The 23,860-nt window shown below is 41.5% G+C and overlaps 1 long non-coding RNA gene across 1 annotated transcript in view; it reads right to left on the bottom strand.

Annotated features, from left to right (window-relative positions):
• The window catches only part of LOC136870865 (uncharacterized), an 882,383-nt gene that overhangs the window by 45,101 nt on the left and 813,422 nt on the right, over positions 1 to 23,860 (bottom strand). The window contains exon 8 of the long non-coding RNA XR_011018019.1: positions 7,730 to 7,865. This is a non-coding gene — a long non-coding RNA (uncharacterized lncRNA). The remainder of the gene's footprint in view (positions 1 to 7,729; positions 7,866 to 23,860) is intronic.

Below are 23,860 nucleotides of genomic sequence, written 5' to 3' on the forward strand. Positions count from 1 at the left end.
TCTCTTGATACCGTTACTCTACGGAGAGGGACAACGACACTGATCTCTCCCAATGAAGAATGCTCAAGCCCACCAACTGCATTCTGTTCTACAGTCTTGTGCACTGTAGGATGGGTGACACATACGAACTAATATCAAAACAGGTGGAACAGAAGGTTTAAAAAATCTTGAAATAGGAGAATTAGCATGTTGTCAGCCGCCTCTGTGGTGTAGTGGTTAGCGTGATTAGCTGCCACCCCCGGAGGTCCGGGTTCGATTCCCGGCTCTGCCACGAAATTTGAAAAGTGGTACGAGGGCTGGAACGGGGTCCACTCAGCCTCGGGAGGTCAACTGAGTAGAGGCGGGTTCGATTCCCACCTCAGCCATCCTCGAAGTGGTTTTCCGTGGTTTCCCACTTCACCTCCAGGCAAATGCCGGGATGGTACCTATCTTAAGGCCACGGACGCTTCCTTCCCTCATCCTTGCCTATCCCTTCCAATCTTCATATCCCCCTACTAGGCCCCTGTTCACTATAGCAGGTGAGGCCGCCTGGGCGAGGTACTGGTCATTCTCCCCAGTTGTATCCCCGACCAAGAGTCTGAAGCTCCAGGACACTGCCCTTGAGGCGGTAGAGGTTGGATCCCTCGCTCAGTCCGAGGGAAAAGCCGAACCTGGAGGGTAAACAGATGATGATGATGATGATGATGATGATGAGCACGTTGTCATCATTCACCTCAGTGAGGATTGTGCAAGCTGACGTACAGATTGCTTGACTCATGGAATAAGTAAGTCGCCCTGCTTGAAGGAAAGTCTTGTGTAAGAGGGTAATTAGGACGTACTCGAAATAAACACTCCAATACTCTGTCCAGGAACGAAAATACATATCAAGGCACCTCAAAATAAAATAATAAAGAATGAAGGTTTCTTTAGTTTTAATTGCGCTGAGTATTTTGCTTACCAGAGTATTTTTGACATAATATATGTGTTTACTTCAAAAACGTATGTGTAGCTATGCCACCTTCAAGGATGGAATCCCCTGTAATTCTTAATTATAGTTTACGATGTATTATATACCCCGCTGTTCGATGACCACCGTTTTATGCTACTGTTGGCACTCACTCTCGTTCAATTCCCAGGTCGACGCTGTCTTTTCATTGGTTGCCCGATAGTCGTGGGTGCCAAATCTCGGCGGAGCTGGTGGTTGAGTGCCTGCCAGAGTCTGCATACCGCACACTTTGTTCAGCTTGCTAATGGAGGTGTAGCCCTCCGCCGTCATTAAGTGGACAGAATTCCACACTCAGAATAACTCCATGCTGTGGCATAGCACAATAGCCGAAAAATAAGGAAATAAATAAAGTGTTGTGATTATTAACTTGAGGACAGTTCCGGATGTTTTGCGTGGTGGTGACCAATAGAAAAATGCTTTTGTGACACGATTTTTTGTGTCCTCACTAATTTATCAATGTACTACGGACATGTTTCAGTAACTAAGAATATGTATAGGACCGCAAATATTTGCAAAACTGGTTGAGAAAAGTCTGTATATTTGAGTTTAAGAGCCGATATCACTTGCAGGCAGTCCAAAGGTGCACAAAATCGTCCGTTTTAAGTTCCCAGAATAAAAATTAAGGATCTAAAATAAAGTTTTACTTGAAACGAAAATCGTCGTTTTTGCCATTTTTATCGCAATTGTTTAAAAATATTATTGGCTTTACGTCCCACTAACTACATTTTAAAGGTTTTCAGAGACGCTGAGGTGCCGGAATTTTGTTCCGCAGGGGTTCTTTTACGTGCCAGTAAATCTACCGACACGAGGCTGACGTATTTGAGCACCTTCAAATACTACGGGACTGAGTCAGGATCGAACCTGCCAAGTTGGGGTCAGAAAGCCAGCGCCTCAACCGTCTGAGCTCCTCAGACCCGCGTATCACAATTTAGTAAAATGTTTGCATCTTACCTTGTTTACAAAACTCATTAAAAAGGGTTTACAGGTAACGAAAACTGTAAATACGGAAGTAAGAGCCCGTATAAGCATTTCGTGTTATATCACCAATGCGAAAAATCGCCACCTCTACTCGTAGCATTTTTCAAAAAAAAAACACCTTTTATTCATTTATCCATTCATTCATTCATTCATTCATTCATTCGTTAATTTGATTTTTCTTCTTTTTCCGTCACACATATTATAGAAGATATTATAGAGATAGATAGAAGATTACTAACATAGCGGCATTAAATATCAGGTAAACCAGACGATTGTTCTCATGAACCGGGTACTCTTGCTAACGGTATTGTTATACCAAAAAAGACAAAGACAAAGACACCTCCGTACAGACCATGAAGGCCCTTGAAGGAGTGGAAGGTAAAGGCTTCCACCATTGTTAACCGCGGCACGTGATGGGGTAGAGTGGTTAGCTTTACGCCCGGCCGCCTTTGCCCCCAGGAATTAACCTGGTACTCATTTTTGGTGTAGGCTGAGTGAATCTCAGGGCCATATGCACCTCCGGAAGTGGAAATCTCGTTTCTTAAATTTTGCGACTTCCTGACGGGGATTCGAACCCACGTTTTCCCGGGCGAACCGAGCACGCCTTTACCGCCTCGGCCAGGCAGCTCCTGTATTGTTATACAGTATGTATAACTTTCAGGACATATTTCTCACACATATGCATACGAAATAGTCCAGAGATACATCAGCGCATTCGTGATTCAATGTGACTGCGAGTTGATGCATCTATCAATGTTAATGGACGGTATTTTGAACATTCCATGTATGTAAGAATTTCATGTGGCATGCTGGTACATTCTTTTTGGCATGATTAATGTATTAAAAAATAGAGTTGTAGAAAATCAGTTTTAACACTGAAATAAAGCGGGATTTTTTTTAGAATTTGCTTTACGTCTCATGGCGACGATGGGGTAGGAAAGGGCTCGGAGTGGGAAGGAAGCGGCTGTGGCCTTAATTAAGGTACACCACCAGCTTTTACCTGGTGTCAAAATTGGAAATCATGGAAAACCATCTTCAGGGCTTAAGACAGTGGGGTTCGAACCTTCTATCTCCGTAATGCAAACTGACAGTACGCGTCCCTGACCATATGGCCAATTCACTCAGTGAAATAAAGCATTTCTGGACCGATGTCCATGCAACATATTTTCTTCTTCTGCGTGTGAGGAATGCGTCCTTAAAGTTGGCCCGAACCTTCTTGTTACACCCTGTATACTTGCTACCCACAGGTGTGAACAACAGTAGGAACGGGACACTTCTAATCGAGAGACCGTGAATGAAGTTGCGTGTATGACACGGCCTCGGTAGTGTCATCCGAGGCGAACTGTGGGCAATAGGTTACCTAGGATAACGTCGTAAAAAACGGCCACTGGTTGACTTCGCCCTCGTTTCGCCACAAGCCTGTGTTACAGCTCTTGGTGATATTTTAATTTTTGTACAACAATGACCTTTGGTTATACACTATTTGGCTAGCTGGTAGTGATAAGGATAGGGATGAAGCTCTTCTCGTCATAAGGCTAGTCATGGCATTGCTACAGGGTCGGAAGGCCATGGTAGAAAGGTAGTAGTTATTGGGGTGTAACAGTTAGGAGATTATCTTTATTAACTAATTCAGTTGGTGGCTTCCGCACCACGGTTTATATAGTTAGGTTTGCGTCTTGTAGAAACTTGATCAGTGCTCTGTAGATTTTGTTTTCGTGGTCTTGAAGAATAATGTTGACATTTGTGGGGAATGGAATATGTAGGGACCGAAGCTGTAACTTTGTCCGATGTTGCTCATACTTGGAACAAGAAGATACTATATGATTCAGATCCACATCATTGTAATCGTCACATGGGCAAACTTTCGAGGTAGTCACTCTAATGCGGTGGAGGTGGTGAGGGTGCCATTCGTATCCAAGCCTCATCCTGATGATGGTTGTTAGATGTCTCCTTGCAATACTGTATTTCCAGAACCAGGGTTTTCGCGGTATTGTTATTTGCAGTGTTGCGTAATGTGTTCCTCGTTAGTGGTTAGTTTTTGCCCATTCATCTTTACACTGGGTATAGGCTCTTCTTTCAACTTAGCTCTTCGTGCTTCGAACCCGAAGGTTAGACCTCACTCGCAACGCCAGTTGTAAGATAGCAATGAGTAAAGGTTGACACTGTGTGAATAATGGATGTGTGCTTCGGTTTCACACGCTAAATAAAATATGATATATGCTTTTTATTATTGCTTTAATAATTATAATAAGAACTGTAAAAGCAAAGCAAAAAAGCAAAGTATTCTCCGTACAGGCCATGAAGGCCCTTGGAGGGGTGGAAGGTAAAGGTTTCCACTATCCGTAACCTCGGCACTTGTTGGGGTAGAGTGGTTAGCTCTACGCCCGGCCACCTTTGCCCCTAGGAATTAACCTGGTACTCATTTTTGGTGTAGACTGAGTGAACCTCAGGGCCATATGCACCTCCAGAAGTGAAATCTCATTTCTTAAATTTTACGACTTCCTGACGGGGAAACGAGCCCACGTCTTTCCGGGCGAACCGAGCACGCCTTTACCGCCTCGGCCAGGCAGCCCCTGTAATAAGAACTGTAATGTTAGAAAACAGAGGTGATTAAACTTATATTAATTGTGACGCTATTTCACGCACAACAGACGATGTTGCTTATAATTATATAACTTACAAATTTTTAGTCCATCGAAACAAGAAAAACAACATTTAGCAGCCATCCACCCCACAGGAAATGGAACTCATCAGAGAAAGACATGTAAAGAAGTCACGAGTTTCCCTTGGAATTTTACTTTACTGGCGCAATCAAATGGCGTATGGCTCTTAGTGCCGGGAGTGTCCGAGGACATGTTCGCCTCACCACGTACAGGTCTTTTGATTCGACTCCCGTAGGCGACCTGCGCGTCATAATGAGGATGAAATACTGGCGCAATGATACACCGTAACTGGGCCGAACCTAACAACAACATACGGAGCGCCCTAGCTCGGCTAGCAATTCATGAATTTGATCATAAGATGTGCACAAAATCTACCTTCCATTGGCCGTGTTCAAAATGCACGTTTAAACTTCGAGATAGTCGCCGAGAAAACTACCACTTCACAAGCTGCCCAAAAAGAAACGAAGTCTTTGATGGACTAAAGCGAAGAGAAATTAAAAACTAAAGCGTTTTATGCACATTTGTGTGCTTTACCTTAACAATTATTATTATTATTATTATTATTATTATTATTATTATTATTATTATTATTATTATTATTATTATTTACATACGGAATGTGCCGAAATATGTGTGAGGCTAGCTTTCATCCTTTACTTATTTATTTTATGCTTTCATTTATTAAATGTCCGACTCGTTGGCTGAACGGTCAGCGTATTGGCCTTCGGTTCAGAGGGTCCCGGGTTCGATTCCCGACCGGGTTGGGGATTTTAACCTTAATTGGTTAATTACAATGGCACGGGGGCTGGGTGTATGTATTGTCTTCATCACCATTTCATCCTCATCACAACGCGCAGGTCGCCTGCGGGTGTCAAATAGAAAGATCTGCACCTGGTGAGCCGAACCCGTCCTGGGATATCCCGGCACTAAAAGCCATACGACATTTCATTTCATTTTTTTAATAAAACATCTGAACAGTGCGAGTTGGTCGTGCGGTTAGGGCGTGCAGCTGTGTGGGGTTGTACCTTAATTCAGACCACGGCTGCTAGTCGTATCTTCTCAGCCCTAGCTCTTTACCATTCTTCCGTCGCCGAAAATCTTCCATGTGTTAGTGTGACGTTAAACAAGTAGGAAAAAATAAATCTGCAGAGAATAAAGTTTTACTTTCGGATACAGCCATGTGTCGCCCTGCTATGCTGTATCTCTACTCACTGAATCTGTTGTTGCGTTCATCTGCCCTGAAATGCCTCGTTTTCACTCTATGTCTTCTGGTGGCTCTTCAGCCTTCCATCTTCGCATTTCGTTAGGACCAGTTTCCACTAACTACCGCCTACTTGAACCAGGAAGAAATGACATATGTATTATTATTATTATTATTATTATTATTATTATTATTATTATTATCACACATTAATTTTTTGATATATTCGTTTTAATACAAGTGTTGATTTACAAAGTACTTGAAATTTAGTAGTGTGACCATTGATCATGTTTTCTTCATCGCAATTAAGGAAGGAAAGTAATCAATGTTAGTGATAATGACAGCTACCCTTACCTCTACATCACCTTTTTTTTTGTAATAGTTGGCCATAAAACCTTGGCTCTGGAAAATACGTGAGAATGGAAATTTTATCTGTACAATTTCCTGGTACGAGTCGGAGATGAGGCGAGATGAAGTTATACGGCCGGAAGTCCTTCCTGTCACCAACCTCAGTTGAAGAGCTAATGTATAGTCTATGGCCTATGAATAGGAACCCTCCCGGGATTTGCCTGGAAGTGAGAATGGGAAACCAGAGAAAACCATTCCCAGGACAGCAAACGATTGGATTCGAACCCCCTCGTCTCCCGAATGCAGAGCTTGACACCATAGCAGTAGACACGCCGCTTCTTTTCCTGCACAAGCATAACCTGTTCTTTCCACAATCAATCAATATATGCAGGTACTTCATCCTTAGGAATATTCCTGGATATAATTTAAAAATTCAAACTGAACAACGAAACTTTATCCAGCAGCAAACATAAAAATCTCAATGTGAAATTCGCTATAAAAGGAAATTTTCGATTGTGTTTATACTTCGCTTTCAAGACCCTATTTAGGGATACATCACGATTATTTTATCCACGTATTATTAATAAGAGCATTAGCAAATATTTCTATATCTAATATGTGAAGATCATAAATATCTTCATAAATACCCGCCCCTGTGTATCACCTATCGACTATAAGAAATAAAATAGTGTCCTGGAATTACACATTGCCTATGTAATAATATTACTTACACTGTTTAATAAATACGGAAATGGAGAACTATTAAAGAATCTGTGTTTCACCCACAACAGCCAGTCCAAAACTGATGTGTTTTAAGCAATTCAACACTCACCTGATGAACGGTGAATTACTTCTGGACAGTAAAAATAAAACAAGAAATCGGCACCGACAACTTGAAGATGATTTCAAAATTCATATATTAAAAATATCTTGTATGAGGACCATGGGATTTATATTTTGTTATTTCTTTGTACAGCTGATAAAGAAAGGGCTATAACTTCGAATGTACTGTCCGTGGCCTAAAGTAGACGCATCCCCAGCATTTTCCTGATATTATGACAGGAAATGTCCGACTCGTTGGCTGAACGGTCAGCGTACTGGCCTTCGGATCAGAGGGTCCCGGGTTCGATTCCCGGCCGGGTCGGGGATTTTAACCTTAATTGGTTAATTCCAACGGCACGGGGGCTGGGTGTGTGTGTTGTCTTCATCATCATTTCATCCTCATCACGACGCGCAGGTCGCCTACGGGTGTCAAATAGAAAGACCAGCATCTGGCGAGCCGAACCCGTCCTGGGATATCCCGGCACTAAAAGCCATACGACATTTCATTTTCATGACAGGAAATTATAGAAAATCACAGAAAATCATCATCGGGGCTTCTAACGCTAAGATCCAAACCCACCCTCTTCAGAATACAAGCTCAAACCTACAGCACAAACGCAGCCAGATCGCTCGGGTTTATAACATTTTCAGTAAACATGTTGTACCGTAAGTTTCCATTATTTCTCAGGGTTAATAATGTTTTGAAGCTGTGTGTTCTGCTAGTCTACTTACGGAATAAGTGCAGCTTGAAAGTCAGTGAAGTAAGGAACCGCAACAGGCTATTGAAGAGCTGTAGACAGCGAAGCCGGAGTCATCTGTTGGTTGCAGCTGGAACTAGTCACAAGACATTGCTCCCCTCGCTGCCTACCTGTAAGGAGAAAGAGATTTCGATCAGCTAAAATCTTGAAACCAACCTGAATTGTAAGCTAATTAACCGATCATAAAATGCAATGAAATATCAAATGATGGCATTAATTTAAATTTTTCAAACACTTTAGAATAACTTAAGAATAGGCGTACACATATAACACGCTTAGAATCAGGTAGAACGACATAATAATAATAATAATAATAATAATAATAATAATAATAATAATAATAATAATAATAATAATATTTTCACTTCGGAACTACTACTATTACAGTTTTCGGAGAGAAAGAGGTGCCGGAAGAGTTCTAATACGTGGCAGAAAATCTAATGACAAAAGACTGACGTATTTGACCGCCTTAAGATATTCAGCCTGGCTCTTAAGAAAATAGATTTGCTCTTCTCAAATATAGATATACGTCCTATAAGGAGGTTTCTGAAAACTTTTGTGGTTCTGTAAAAAAAAATGGAAATGGCGTGTGGCTTTTAGTGCCAGGAATGTCCGAGGAAATGTTCGGCTCGCCAGATGCAGTTCTTGATTTGACACCTGTTGACGACCCGCGCGTCATGATGAGGATGAAATGACGATGAGGGAACCGAACTGTGGTGCTATGTAGGAGTGAAACATTTTTGGTGCAGAAAAAATGGAATCAAAGCCCAGGGAAGATGCTTTTGCAGAGGAAATTTGAAAGTGAATGAAAAATGAAGAGATACTTAATCAAGTGCATAGTAGGGGGATAAAATTTGATGTAGATTGCAGCAACTACGTAGTGGCCGCAGTGAGTAGCTTAGGCGATAGATCGCTGACCAGCTCAGACCAGCTTGGCAGGTTCGATCCTGGATCTGTCCGGTGGTATTTGAAGATGCTCGGATATGTCAGCTTCGTATCCACAGATTTATTGACACGTAAAGGAACTCGTTTGGGACAAAATTTATGCACCTGGGCATCTCCGAAAACCATAAAAGGACAGATAGTGGGACGTGGTGAGCACGGTATAGGCTAGCATGAAATACTACATCTGACCATTCTACAGACTAATGTTCCGAACAACAGCGACAACGGTAACTATAACCTGCATGGAGATCTACGACATTCAGCTCTCATGTGAATGTTGGGTACCAGCTTAAACACAATTCGACGCTTTTCGCGACAGTTTAAGGTGCGAAATATACTTTCGGAGGACCTACTTGGTCGAAAACCACACGCAAACAGCGTTATCAACAGCTGTATGGAGCATGCTCATTCTCTGAAGTCGCCACAGTCACCATATTAGCTATTAATGCAACTCTTTCATGAAGTGGACCTGTTTGTATGAGTGCATAACAATTTACTCTGCGGAAGTTGCATGCATTACTGAATCAATTACCATAGCAAAGCTCGGCTCAATGGCTGAATGGTAAGCGTGCTGGCCTTTGGACCAAGGGTTTCCGTGTACAACTCCCGGCCGGGTCGGGGATTTTAACCATAATTGGGTAATTCCGTTGGCTCTGGGGCTGGGTGTGTGTATAATTCATCACAAGTAAAATCCTATTCTCACAGATGCGCAGGTCGCCTATCAGGCGTCATTTCAAAAGACCAGGTCTTATGGAGACGATGGGAGAAGGAAGGGCTGGAAGGGGGAAGAAAACGACCGTGGCCTTAATTAAAGTGCAGTCCTAGCATTTGCCCGGTGTGAAAATAGGAAACCACGGAAAACCACCTTCAGAGCTGCCGTCCAAATGCACTCTGAGAGCTACGTGACCCAAACCGCGCAGCCACTCCCTTGGTATACATGAATTTATAAACGAATTGCATTAAATAGCCTATAGTGGGATATATGCTATTTCACCGATTTTCTCTTCGGAAGTACAGGAATTTCTGTATTTGAACTTTGCAGCATGTAAAGGTATTCGCCCACTGTAGGGAACCGCGCCGCGCCGCGCGGAACAAGCTTGTGGAACATTCCACGGGCCGTTTTCCGAGACTTCGCCCATACAGCACACCTCACCGCGCCGCCTCTCTCCAGTTGGGAAAGTGCAGCTCACACAGAAATATGAGTTCCAGTTCCGAGGAGGACATATTATTTGCGGTTGCGATATTTGCAAATGAGGAAGAAGAAAAACGCGAAAGAAAAGTTTGGTTCCACAACATTTATGAGAAAAGGGAAACGTGCGGAGAGTTTCACCATTTATTTCCTGATCTACTAAAGGACCGAAGTAAATTTTCCCACTGCTTTCGTATGTCCCAAGAAAAATTCTATGAACTATTGAACCTAGTTAAGCCGTGTGTTCCGAGTTCGACAGCTGCAGTCGCTTAAGTGCGGCCAGTATCTAGTGTTCGGGAGATAGTAGGTTCGAACCCCACTGTCGGCAGCCCTGAAAATGGTTTTCCGTGGTTTCCCATTTTCACACCAGGCAAATGCTGGGGATGTACCTTAATTAAGGCCACGACCGCTTCCTTCCCACTCCTAGCCCTTTCCTGTCCCATCGTCGCCATAAGACCTATCTGTGTCGGTGCGACGTGAAGCAACTAGCAAATAAAAAAGCCGTGTGTAGAGCGAGAAAATAATATCACCTTTCGCCGAGAAAAGCGTACAGTGCACAATACCACTAACCGCGTGAAGGTACGAGCGTGCTGGCACTAGTCGAGGACTCACGAAGACTGCCGAAACGCCACGAAACCACATTCTTTCCGTTATTCCTTCCTTCTACCCTCGCCCGTACAAGCGCGCCGAAAGGAAAAAGTTCCGTTCCAGAAACCTGGGGGCTTCTGGTGTGGAAATTCCACAAGCTTGTTCCGCGCGGCGCGGCGCGGCTCCCTGCAGTGGGCGTTAAGCCATTTCATTTCACAAGAAGCAGACCACGGAAATTTCTTCTCGGCTGCGCTGCGCGGCGCGGCGCGGTGTAGTGGGCGATTACCTTAAGTTTTCATACGAATTGCAATCCTCCGATCGAAACACTTATCTATCGTTTAGGTTTTCATTTCTTAAAGCAAAGTAAAGTGTGAGTCCATCTCCGCGCAGTCCTTTATAATCAAAGGAAACGTGTAAGGTAAAGGCTCTTACTATCCAGAACTATGGTTCTGAGTGGGATGTACTGATTAGCTCATGCTTGGCCGCCTTTACGGTGGTGATGGTGGTCGTGTTAATTGTTTTACAAGGAAGTACAGATCAGTGACCAACCTCTTTTAAAACCAATCAGAGGAAAAGTGTAAGAGGTTTGACTCTTTAAAGAGTGCAAATATTTGGGGAAAGATGTGGCCACAAATGCCATCAAAATGATTATTCAGGCCCCGAAAACCTAACACCGTCGGGATTGGAGTGAAACAAGTGTTGAATGATTGAGGTATGTTATGAAACATGAAAGCTTGGAGCCTAACACTAGTAACTGGAGGCAATGCCAGGCTTGGCCAATATTAATCATGCCTATTTCAATGCAAAGTATACATCCTGACGAGTTATGACTACCCTACATTTTTAAATTAATATAAATAACTTTTCATTGCTGTATTTTGATAAGAGTATTACATTCTTAACCCTGGAGTGATCGCGATGGGTCTACGAGACCCGGGCGGCCGTACTTATTGATGTTCCTGTTGTTGGAATACACCGAACGCTTCCGCCTTTCTGATAGCTTCTTGGCTCCCGACCGTCAACCGAACACAGTAGCCCTCTCTCAGTTGCCTTGGAAACATTTGAGCGTACAGGCTATTCAGGGTCTCACAGACCCGGTGCGACTGTTAACGTTAGTCTTTGTTGTCAAACTTTGCATTGTTAGTTTTAGTACAATGTTTGTTTTGTGTAATAATGGATGAAGCTAATTCTGGGTATAACTACCCTGTGCAAGCACTAGACACAGAAATTCCCAGGAAAAGAAAGAGATGTCATTTCTGCACAACAAACAAAGACAGGAAGACATCCTTCATCTGTCCCAAGTGACAAAATTTCATTTGCGGAGAACATGGACATCTTGGCTACAGAATGTGCATAAAAATTGGTTAAAGTGATGTTTCCCTGTACTTGGATGTGTTTCTAAAACTAATTTGATTTTGATTTTATGAATTATGATACATAATTCACACATACCTAAAAAAAATCCATATTTTTGTACCAATAGTTCAAGTGTGAAATTCTGAAAAATATGTTTTATTAAGACTGTGTAGAAAATAGATGAAACTGTTGCTTTGTGCATGTAGAGGCAGGAAAAAGTGAAAAAAAAATTAAATTACATTTTACTCTTACCATACTTTACATCACAAGTTAACAGAAAACAATCAGTTTTTGAGTGTAATTATAAAAATACACTTTTTGGTTAAGAAACAGGATAGTTAAATACTGTATTCATGTAAACTGCATTAAGATAAACTAAATAATGTCCAATAATTCTGTAACTGGAAATAAAGTATAAAAATCTAATAGTAAATGACTGCGAAAAAATGGGTCTGAGAGACCCGGTGCGACCATTAATATTGACAAAACCCATGCGACCACTCCAGGGTTAACATAAGGGCCAAGAATTCCTAGCAATAATGAACAGTCAAAAGAAGATAAAGAAGGATATGTCTGATCTTAACGAACCAACATTGTGATTAAAATAATGTCGTTGATGTAGAAAACGCCTGTTGTCCTTAATAATGGACTGACATTCAGAAAGGAGTATTATAATGATATTATAAGGCAAGCCTAAATTGAACTTCAAGGTACGTGTCTGAGATACTGAATGATGTACTACTGATTTATGAAAATATCTTGTTGCTTGTAGCATATTTTTCAGGTGAAAAACACGTTGTTAATGACTCCAATAGTACTTCGTCCTCCCCTGCGAACCACGTGACCTTGCCGCAGTGTGGAGGCTTCCCCTTCTTAATGAATCAGATAGCGGGACCGCAGGTGCAACCATATCGGATGGGTATCTGTTGAAAGACCACACTAACGAATAGTTAATCGAAAGGGGAGTAGCAGCCTTTCGGAAGTTGCAAGAGCGACAGTCTACGATGAATGATTGACCGACTGACGGATGATTAACTTATATAGCCTTGTAGTAATAATCAACATGGCTTAGCTGTGTTGATTCTGCTACACGGCTGAAAGCAACGGGAAACTACAGCCGTAACTAACACCCGAGGGCATGCAACTCTCCCTGTATGAATAATGTACTGATGATGGCTTCCTCCCGGGTAAAATATTCCGGAGATAAAATAGTCCCCCATTCTGATCTCCGGGTGGGGCTACACGAGAGGGGGAGATCATCAGGAAGATGGATACTGACATTCTGCGAGTCGGAGCATAGTATGTTAGAAGTTTGAATCGTTGTGGTAGGTTAGAGAATCTGAAAAGGGAGCTGGATAGACTAACGTTAGATGTAGTTGGTGTAAGTGAAGTACGTTGGTAGGAAGAGCAGGATTTTTGGTCAGGCGACTACAGAATCATCAACGCACAATTAAACAGGGGGAATGCAGTTGGTATAATAATAAATAAGAAAATAGGGCAGCGGGTAAGCTACTACGATCAGCATAATGAAAGAATTATTATTTTCAAGATAGACACCAAGCCAATGCCCACCACAATAGTGCAGGTCTATAGGACTACTAGTTCAGCGGATGATGAGGAAATCGAACGAATATATGAAGATATAAAAGATGAATACAATGTGTAAAAGGTGACGAGAATCTAATTGTGATGGGATACTGGTATTTAGTAGTAGGCCAAGGAAGAGTAGGCAATATAATAGGAGAATTCGGATTGGGAGAGATATAGTGGAATTTTCGGTGTTTGATGACCTGGCGTAGCTTTCTGTGCAAGTAGGTCCACTACGTACACATGCCGGATACCTTGAGTAGAGGGGATCCACACAACACGAGTGGATGTACTGCGTCTTCTTAAATCAAGAGTCGGTTTGAAGATATTAGTTATATGATCAGTTTAAAATAATCAATTCTAGTGTCTGAATTAATTTGACACATTTAAGCGCTGGCGTTAGATGATGATGTTGATGATGATGATGATAACTGTCATGAACGACGTTTCATGGAATGTGGTGATTAAAGTAATACTTTCCTTGTTCTGATGGACTAACGTACGCCATGTGTTGTAACGAACACAGTCGGTTTTCACCCTATCTTACACAGGGTCTCATTTCACTGTAGGCGTGCACTTGTTTCAACGTCTTTCTTGATGTAATTATGAATTCCATTTGGCACTTGGGGAATTAACAGTAAGATTTGCCCTCAATTCATTAAAATTTCATTTGAATTTAATAGGCCTTTATATAGCACACTCCTCCGTCTGTCTCTTCTTGCCTTGTCTTGCAAATTTAATCCGTATGAAATTACGAAAATGACATAAACAGAAGTGTTTGCGCACACATTTCCCTTCCCTCTTATCTTTCTGTCATCCAGGATTCCACTTTACATCTTCCTTTAACATTGTCACCTTGCTTATTATTGCCTTACGTCTTCGTTTCCGCATTAATCAAGATGTCTTATATCTTACCTGAAGGTGGAGGAACAAGAGAAAGACAGAGTTTAAGACCGCGAATAAGAGGCGGAGGGAAAGAGAAACGAAGAGATGAGTGAGACAGTCGAGAACTTCCAAGTTCTTGCCCTGCACATTCCCGAAAGCAACTCATTCTCGCTGTGAATGTATGTGTGTGTGTGTATATACAAGGAATGTCCCATCATCAAAATGCTGAGGAGAAGATTCTAAGATGAATTGAGGGTAAGAAAAGGGGAGGGACGTGGGGGGGCTTGGGAGGGAGAAGACAGAAATGGAATTAAGGAAAACGGTGCCGCGTATCCAATTATAACTTGGAAACGAATTTCTCATTTCGAGACAATTAAGCGGCATATTATAGTCACTGAAGCGTTGTACAGCGGCAATACAGCATAGCAGTGCATAGAAAGGCAGGGGAAATGGAATACAAGTACGCGCCGTCTTTCTCTAGCGAGCTCTTTCTACTTTGAAGAACATTAATTTCAATCATTCTCTTACTCGAATGTGCTATTCTAACACGAGATTTGCCAACGTTAAGGAGAACATCAATCTGCATCTCAAAGAGAGATAATTTATATCGCTAAATAAATGGCTAACTATTGTACGACTGATTTAAGAGGTGATGGGGGTGGGGGTTTAAAGTCAATACCTTATGGGTCCAAAATTTGTATTTTTACTTTAGTTGTTTACAGAATACTAGGTGGTCCGTCTAAGATTTTCACTTCAACTTTCTTCTGACTAGTTGAAGGTAACGAGAGACAGTTTTCTCCTAAACTACCGCTCAAAAGATTTTGATCACCCTTTGATAATAGTATTAATCAAACAGAACCAATTTATTATTAAAGGTGAAAGCAAAAATTAATATAGGCTTATACAAATATTCTACCTTTCCTTGATGAATGATATAGGATATTTTAAGATGAATGGGAACACTTAAAGAAAATGGTTTAGAACTTAGAATGTGTCTGAAATTCACCAGACATCGCTCACATAAGCTGACAAAATAGGTATTGGCAGTTAAAAGAAGTTTGGTACTTAACAAGCAAGCTTAACGTAGGCATTGTTTTGTGTAAAGCGTAGACATTACAGTAGGCAAGAGAGCAGAACTTTCAATAGAAGAACGTGCTGCAGCAGTAGCTTAAACACAGCAGGTCATAAGATGCGTGAAATAACAAAGCAAAAACGTGTGTCTTTGGGAAGTGATCCTTAGGCTATACAATCAAGAGATATGACTGTGTTTGCTCCGAATAATAAGGATTTTTATCGCAAGGGAAGGCCTAAAGTGACGTCGAAGCATGAAAGCAAATAGTTGGTAGAGACTAGCACATGTGATTGCCTCAGAACAGCACCCATTCGACATCATAAATGAATAAATAATGTTATTTGCTTTACGTCCCACTAACTACTTTTACGGTTTCCGGAAACACCGAGGTGCCGAAATTTAGTCCCGCAGGAGTTCTCTTACTTGCCAGTAAATCTACCGACACGAGGCTGACGTATTTGAGCACCTTAAAATACCACCGGACTTATCCAGGATCAAACCTCCCAAGTTGGGGTCAGAAGGCCAGCACCTCAACCGTCAGAGCCACTCACCACGGCCACAGCATAAATTAATCAGTTGAGGGATGAACCTGTTAGGGTTTCTACTGTAAAAAAGATTACTTCAGGTTGCAAATCTTAAAGAGTGTATTGCAGTAAAGAAACCTTTTCTATGGGATGTCAATAAGAGGAAAAGACTGTATTGGACCAAACAACATTAAAGTAGGACTATTCATTAACGGTAAAATGTGTTATGGACGAATTGAAATTCAAGCTGCCTGGCACAGGAGAATGGGACCAAATTACGGAATCTCGGGGTTTCAAAAAGCCGTAAAAATAGTTAGTGGGACGTAAAGCAAATGACATTATTAAGAGGAGCACGCAAGGCATATAAATGCATATCCATGACAGCCAAGCATGGAAGGGAATCAGTGATGATATCTGGTGGCTTTGGCGGCAGTAATACAGGTGATGATATCAATACTGAGAGAATTATGATTAACGAACAGTATCACAACATCCTTCAAAGTCATGCAAAACCATCTGGGGCACTTTTAATTAAAGGGGTTCATACTGCAGCAAGATAATGATCCTAACCATTCAACCTCACTATTCAGGGAGGATGTTGAAGAACTAGAAGCGAGGAAAGAACTGAAATCATGGTATGGCCCCTTCAAAGTCTCCAACGCAACAGAATTTATTTGGGATCGTTTGGATAGAGAATCCTGACTAATGTAAATGCATTGTAGAATATTTTACAGAAGGAATCTGGGGAGGGGTACATTTACGAATAGACTTTGGCACAGTTGATAGAATGGATATCTAGCAAATGGAGGTTATGTTGAAAAAGGCAAATCTAGAAGGTAATCTTTAGTTCCATTAAGTAACTCTTTATGAATAAATATTTAACATTTCTCCAGTGAATCCTAAGAATGAAAGGTGTTCAAGAAACTTTTGAGCGGCAGTGTAGTTTAATAACAATGAGAGGCGCATGAACAAATGAGGAATATATACACCGTGCTTTAACAAACACGGAGAGAGTGATAGCAAGTTGTATTTTCATTTTAAATAAATCTACACCTATTTCTACTTCATAGGCCTACACAGTTTTTCGGGTAAGGGCAGTTTCAATTATAAAATTTCCACAGTCAGACATGGGGTCTATTGCAGAGGAACAATTAAGTGTGCACGTTTTCAAATGTGGCACCGTCAACAGTTTATCACAAGTTGAATAAAGACCCTGGAAGCCAAGTGATATGAGCGCTAATTCCGTCGGCTGGTGTGACAGAGAGAGAAGACTGAACGCGCTGTTGCCGATGTAGCGAAAGTTGAGCTTGACAACTAAGAGCAACACTCAGAGCACAACAGCCGACACATTTTTCTTTTCTTTATGTTTTTCTACAAGTTGGTTAACGTCTGGGAGCGGGAAGGAAGTGGCCGTGGCCTCAATTGAGGTACAGACCCAGCATTTTCTTGATTTGAAAGAGGGGAGAACACGGAAAACCATCTTCAGGTCTTCCGACGGTGGAATTCGAACCCACTATCTCCCTAACGCAAGCTCATAGTTGTGCGGTCCTAACTGCACGATCAACTCGCTCGGGATGTGCAATTTGGGGTTATTACCAGTTTTTAGTATTACTCTGTAATGTTTCTAACTCGTTAACCATCGACCATAGGACGTGTGCTCAAAGGAACGTTTTGTGATGTTTATGTTGTCCATGCCCCGATTAATCCCCACATTTTTGGAAAAACACTGCATATGATTTAGTCTATTTATGAGCGTAACTGTCTTTCAAGATATGTTATGACTAGGGCTCGGCAGTTGAGGAAAAGTTTTTTTTTTTCCTTCGAGTGTCCGAAGACGAAGCCCAGCCTAATACACAGTTCGAAAAATTAGGGGATCGTGTTATTGAATGTATGCCATGCTCCACAAAACAATACTTCACACCCAGGTATATTAACAAAAAAATCTTTATTCTTTACCGTTGAAGTATACAAAAGAACATCGATGGATTCGCGTTAATTTTCAGAACACAAACGGAAATGTCCAAATAGGGGCGAAAACATAGTGAAAACAGTCCTCCAGGGTGGATTTTTATCACAGTTGGAGAGCTTCAGTATTTTGAATTTCCTCTACGAGCATTTATTACACCTTGGCACCTACGTGGCATGCTTCGTATATAAGTCGATGGAGGTCACGTTGCGATATCAGGTCCCATTCTTCAATGAGAGCCTGTTCGAGGTCTTGGGGAGTCTGTGGTGAAACATGACGCCCAGGAACACTTCTGTCAAGCCTATCCCACACATGCGCGATGGGATTAAGGTCGGGACTCACTGCAGACCATTCCATCTCTCGAATGTCCAGTTCTCGCCAGACAGCTCTGGTGATGCGCGCTACATGAGCCCTGGCATTGTCGTGCATGTGTACGAATTCAGGGCCAACACCGTATGCAGCAACCAACACATGCTGTAGCAGTGTCTGCTCGATGTACCCCGCAGCGGTAACATTACCACGAACGACGACAAGATCCGTACGGCCAACAAAACTGATGCCACTCTACAGCATCAAGAACCTTGTCCGAATTCGACACCTTCCTGAACAACATTTGGCATGTACTGCTCACATTGGCGTCTCCATGCCCGTTGACGTCCAACATGCTGTGTCATGAGGAGATCTGGACTCGTCTGTGAACAACACAGGTCTCCATTAGCGAAGTTGCCAGTTGACGTGGGTTCGGGCAAATAGAAGGCGAGCTGCGCGATGTTGCTGCGTTAAACGGGGCAAATGAACAGGACGCACAGTGTGTCGAATCCCATATCTAGGTGGAAAAAATTCACTGTCGCCAATCAAAGCGCAACCTGGCTCATTCGATAGTAAACAAACCAGATGTTGACCTTCAGTCTTTCTTTTCGCTTTCTGGTACGTAGGATGGATGCGACAGGTGCTGAAACATCTTCCTTGCAGTTATCAACTCAGTTGATAGGAGGTGTCGGAGAGAACCGAACATTGTGTTTCTAGTAAGTTCAACGAGGTGTTGTATTCTGTGGTTCATGGAATAGTGAAAAGAGGCATGTGTTCTCATTTTAAGCATAATACAAGCGTTCTGCAGTAAACAAGTTATTTACAGTGCGTTGTAAAAGGAAGCAGTTGTAGAAAATTAGATTGTTTTTACGATTTGCTCGAAAAAAACTTTATGAGTGCCTCATAGTGCCACTTTACTTTAAACGTCATTCGATGGGAAATTTAATGTAGATTCAGGATCTGTAGCGGTTTGGTTGCGCACGAATGTGCATGATGGTTTATTTTCTTATTTTCAGTGACTATGTGGGCGTTACCGCGAGAAGAATATTTCAACGCGTGGCGGTCCTGTCGTAAAAAGGGGCATTTAGAAATCATATTTCAATATGTTATGGATAAATTAGAGCCTACAAATCTTACTGACACTCAATTTCTGGAGCTAAGAAACAAAATTAAATTGATATCCCGTAATATCAACAAAAATGGGAGAGTGCAGAAAGAAGAGAACAACGATTCCGAGAAAAATTCGGTGATTAGGGAAATGTGACGGATTTCATCGTGTTAAGTGAACAAGACGACATTGATCCAGCGTATGATCCAAAAACAAGTTGTGTACCTAACAAAGCCGGCCGTCACCCTAAGGAATTTAAGGACTCTTCCATAAAGACGAAGAAGCAAAATGTTTGTGATATTACCGAATCGCGTAATTTGGAGGAAGTCGCGTTTGCTGCTGAAGATTCTTTTCGATCAAGCGGGAAAAGATGAAAGCTTAATAAAACGATATCGTGTATTACTAGCTGCTCTTTCTTCTGGCTCTGAAATAAATGTGAATAAATTCAAAGAATTTCGTGCGCAAACCGCGGCTTTGTATGTCAAACTATATCCATGGAATTATATGCCCGTAACTGTGCATACCATATTAGTACACATTACTCAAGTAATTAAACACTTTCTTGTGCCAACAAGAACTTTATCTGAAGAAGCTCAAGAAGCTAGAAATAAAGATTGTCGGAGGTTTCGTGAACTTCATACTCTAAAATGTAGCAGCTTAAGATGTTGTTGATTACATCAAATCCCTTAATAAACAAGTACCGAACAATGCCACGTAAAACTCATGGTAATCTACCTATGGAAGCTATTGAGTTACTTACTGACTCCCAAGATCCTTTCACATCAAATGAAGAAGACCAGTATAGCAACGACTACGATTCTCTGGACTCTACAGACGAATCAGGGGACGATTGAACATTGGACATGTTGTTATTATGAACAGGATGAGATTGATGAGACAATTACTTGCAAATACTGTAATATGATCCTTTCACGTTTTTTATGAAATGTTTCTGAGTGTAATCTTAACTTTTTTATATGGAAATATAATATATATATAATATTGTTTTCGTGTGTAAGGTGTGTTTTACTAAAACTACGCATTTAAAATACGTTTTCAATCTGGAAGAATTTACATACACTGCCTTCGTCTATTCCCTCAAATAAGGTGTAACAAGAATACTGGACTGAAATTCTCATTGTTATTCATATTTTATCCAGTTTTAAATAGTATGTTTACCACTGTTATAAACTATAATATACACATCCAAATCGTGTTTTTACTCCCGTAAATGGACGATTATTTTGTTGCTTTCGGTCATTTTTTAAACCTCCCCTTGCCCCTCACCCCTTATATAATAACCCCCGAACATCGTACACTTTAGACGATGCCAGATATGAATTCAGCGACCTCGAAAACGGTATAGTGCCAACTTTTAATAGGATCCCAGGAATATTAACGACGTTATTAATTTTTTCCACCTAGATCGGGGATTCGGCACACTGTGGGACGTCTGGGTCATAAGGACACTTCTCTTAACCTGTTCCTTACTGTCTGGTCAGGCACCGTGACTCCAATGACCCTCCTGAGGTCTTGTTGTAGTTCTTTGGCAGTTGCTGAACGACGCTGCAACGCAGAGATGGTCAGATATCGGTCATCCTTTGGAATTGTCATGCGTACACGACCTTGTCCAACCCTTCTTGTGAACTTACCTGTCTCAATGTAGCGATTCCACAAGCGTTGAATAAGTGACGGAGAGACATTGAGATACACAGCAACACGACGAAAAGTCAATCCTTCCTGGATCAAAGTGACGGCCCTTACGACTTGAACATCATTAAGATGTCTCATGGGATGTGATGGTTTACGTACAACGTGCTCAAATGACCGCAGTAGTCTGTGTACATCACAACGACACACGGACGCAAGCTATTCACTTTGCTTTGAGGGGTCACCTGACAGTTTAATGCATGGCTACGCCTACAGATGGAGTATAACTTCAATTTGACATACCCTGAGTAGCTAAGGTCTCAAGGTATTCTGTATGATCATTGGAACCCCACCTACCAAATTAACGTTCATATACCAGACGTTACAAAACATGTTCCTTTACATTTTTTAACTGTGTATATGTTCACTCTGGGACATGGTAGGCCAGAAGACCGTGGGTTTTGTCTTCTTTTTTGCCTTTTTCGGCGTTTTTTACTTAATAGGCCCTTTTTAGACCTTTTAGAGGTCTTAACGACTTTTTTTTTGTAACTCCACCTTCTTTCGACTATTTTATAGCTCATTCTCAATTCCAATCATCGCTAGTTCATCCATCGCCTCTTAAACGTCTTTTCTGTAGTAAAAGAGAAAATGACATTAAAATGAAATGGAAAATGGAACTAATGCTTAAAAAATAGGGGTATCAAATTATGTGAAAAGTAAGTGAAATACTGAAAGGAGAAAATTTGTATGTGAGTTTTTTTGAAAAGAAAGATCTCACTTGCTTCAAGTATGAAACCTTAACATCTGTTGATGATGTGGAGAGAAATTTCTCGATGTTTTGCAATGTGCTGTCTGAAAAACCTACGATCCTTTACACGTAGGAACCTGGAGATGACTATTGTGATATACTGCAAAGCCTTTGAGGTAAGGTTTCCGAATTCCAATTTCTGTAACCCTTGTGTGGTTCATCAGTCACTACTGATCTGCATTTAGGGCAATCGCCCAGGTGGCAGATTCCCTATCTGTTGTTTTCCTAGTCTTTTCTTAAATGATTACAAAGAAATTGGAAATTTATTGAACATCTCCCTTGGAAAGTTATTCCAATCCCTAACTCCCTTTCCTATAAACGAATATTTGACCCAATTTGTCCTCTTGAATTCCAACTTCATCTTCATATTTCCTACATTCCTTCCTTAAATATATAATTAAAACTAAAATTATTAATTAATTTGTATCGAATTTTTACGTTTTCTTGCCCGTTATTAGGTCTTCTTTGGGATATTTTGGGTCCTTTTACAGATCTTTTCTGGGCAATTTATAGGTCTTCATCGTCCGAGACCTAGTTATGACGATATGACGTTCAAATTCATACCAAATTCTCTATTATATTTTGTGCACTGAAGACCCGTTCACCTTACGTTGACTGATGTAGAGCATTTAATAAATAGATAACCGCGTGATTCTGAAGAAGAGATAGCCCGGCACGATCGTGCACTGTGTATGGTTTCCCCCTACACGTCAAGAGACATGAAACATAAGATAAAACGAGGTGGTTGTCCCATGAGAGATGAAATCGTTCGCTCCTTCCTCTTTCTTATCTCGGCAAAACTTTACGCTCTTACAGCGCACGTTTCTGGATGCCAGAAGACGTGACATTTTCGCAAAATCGAAGCTCCTGGAGGAAAGTTATATAAAAACCCGTATATAAAGCAAAAGCAGTGAACCCGCCCCATCTGCCCTTGTCACCCCCACCCACCCATTGCCTTTTCGTGCTTCCAGGAACTCCTTATCATTTCATTCTCCCAGCCTGCCTTTTGCTCTCTGTTCTACCCGCATCAAAGACATTGGGTCCTACACGTCTATTAAGCTAAAGGAATGAATCATCAGTTCTCTTACCTCATTGCCAGGGAATATAGAGAGTAGAGTTTGCTACCTATTACTAGCCTATCTCGTGATTAACCCTAGCAATACCAAAGAATTTCAAATAACATGTACCGAGTGAGTTGGTCGTGATGTTACGGGCGCGTAGTGTGAGCTTACATTCGAGAGATAGTGGCTTCGAATCCTAGAGATGATTTTCCGTGGTCTCCCATTTTCACACCAGGCAAATGCTGGGGCTGTGCTTTAATTAAGGCTACGGCCACATCCTTCGCAACCCTATCCTTGCATCGCCGAAAACATTCGATGTGTTATTACGACGTTAAACCACAATAAAACAAACAAACAAACAAACAAACCAAACAAACAAACAAACAAACAAACAAACAAACAAACAAACAAACAAACAAACAAACAAACAAACAAACAAACAAACAAACAAACAAACAAACAAAGCCAAAAATCATGAACTTCCAATAGCGGATTATTTATGATGTAACCGCTACAAGTATATAATTTTATTTTTTATTTTTACTAAAAATTTTGGCCTTCGGTCTTAACGACCATTTAGCCAGCTACAATGTTTTAAATGTTTCTGTTTGTTAATTATGCCGGCCTCGTGCCTGCCTCTTACTCGGAGGCTCCGGGTTCGATTCACGGCCGAGTCAGGGATTTTCTCTCGACCTGAGGGCTGGTTCGAGGTACACTCAGCCTACGTGATTAGAAATGAGGAGCTATCTGACGGTGAGATGGCGGCCCCGGTCTCGAAAGCCCACAATAACGGCCGAGAGGATGCGTCGTGCTGACCACTCGACCCCTCGTAATCTGCAGGCCTTCGGGCTGAGCAGCGGTCGCTGGGCAGGCCAAGGTCCTTTCAAGGGCGTTAAATGCCGTGGATTTGGTTTTTTTGGTTTATTAATTATGAATTGACAATTTTGTATGTGTCTGGTTATTAATTATGAATTGTCTTTGATGAATTGAACTTAGATATTTGGGACGAACACAAACATCCAGACCCCGAGCCGGAGAAATTTACCAGACGAAGTTA

This window comes from Anabrus simplex, chromosome 1 (genome assembly GCF_040414725.1).
Source record: "Anabrus simplex isolate iqAnaSimp1 chromosome 1, ASM4041472v1, whole genome shotgun sequence".
NCBI lineage: Eukaryota > Metazoa > Arthropoda > Insecta > Orthoptera > Tettigoniidae > Anabrus > Anabrus simplex.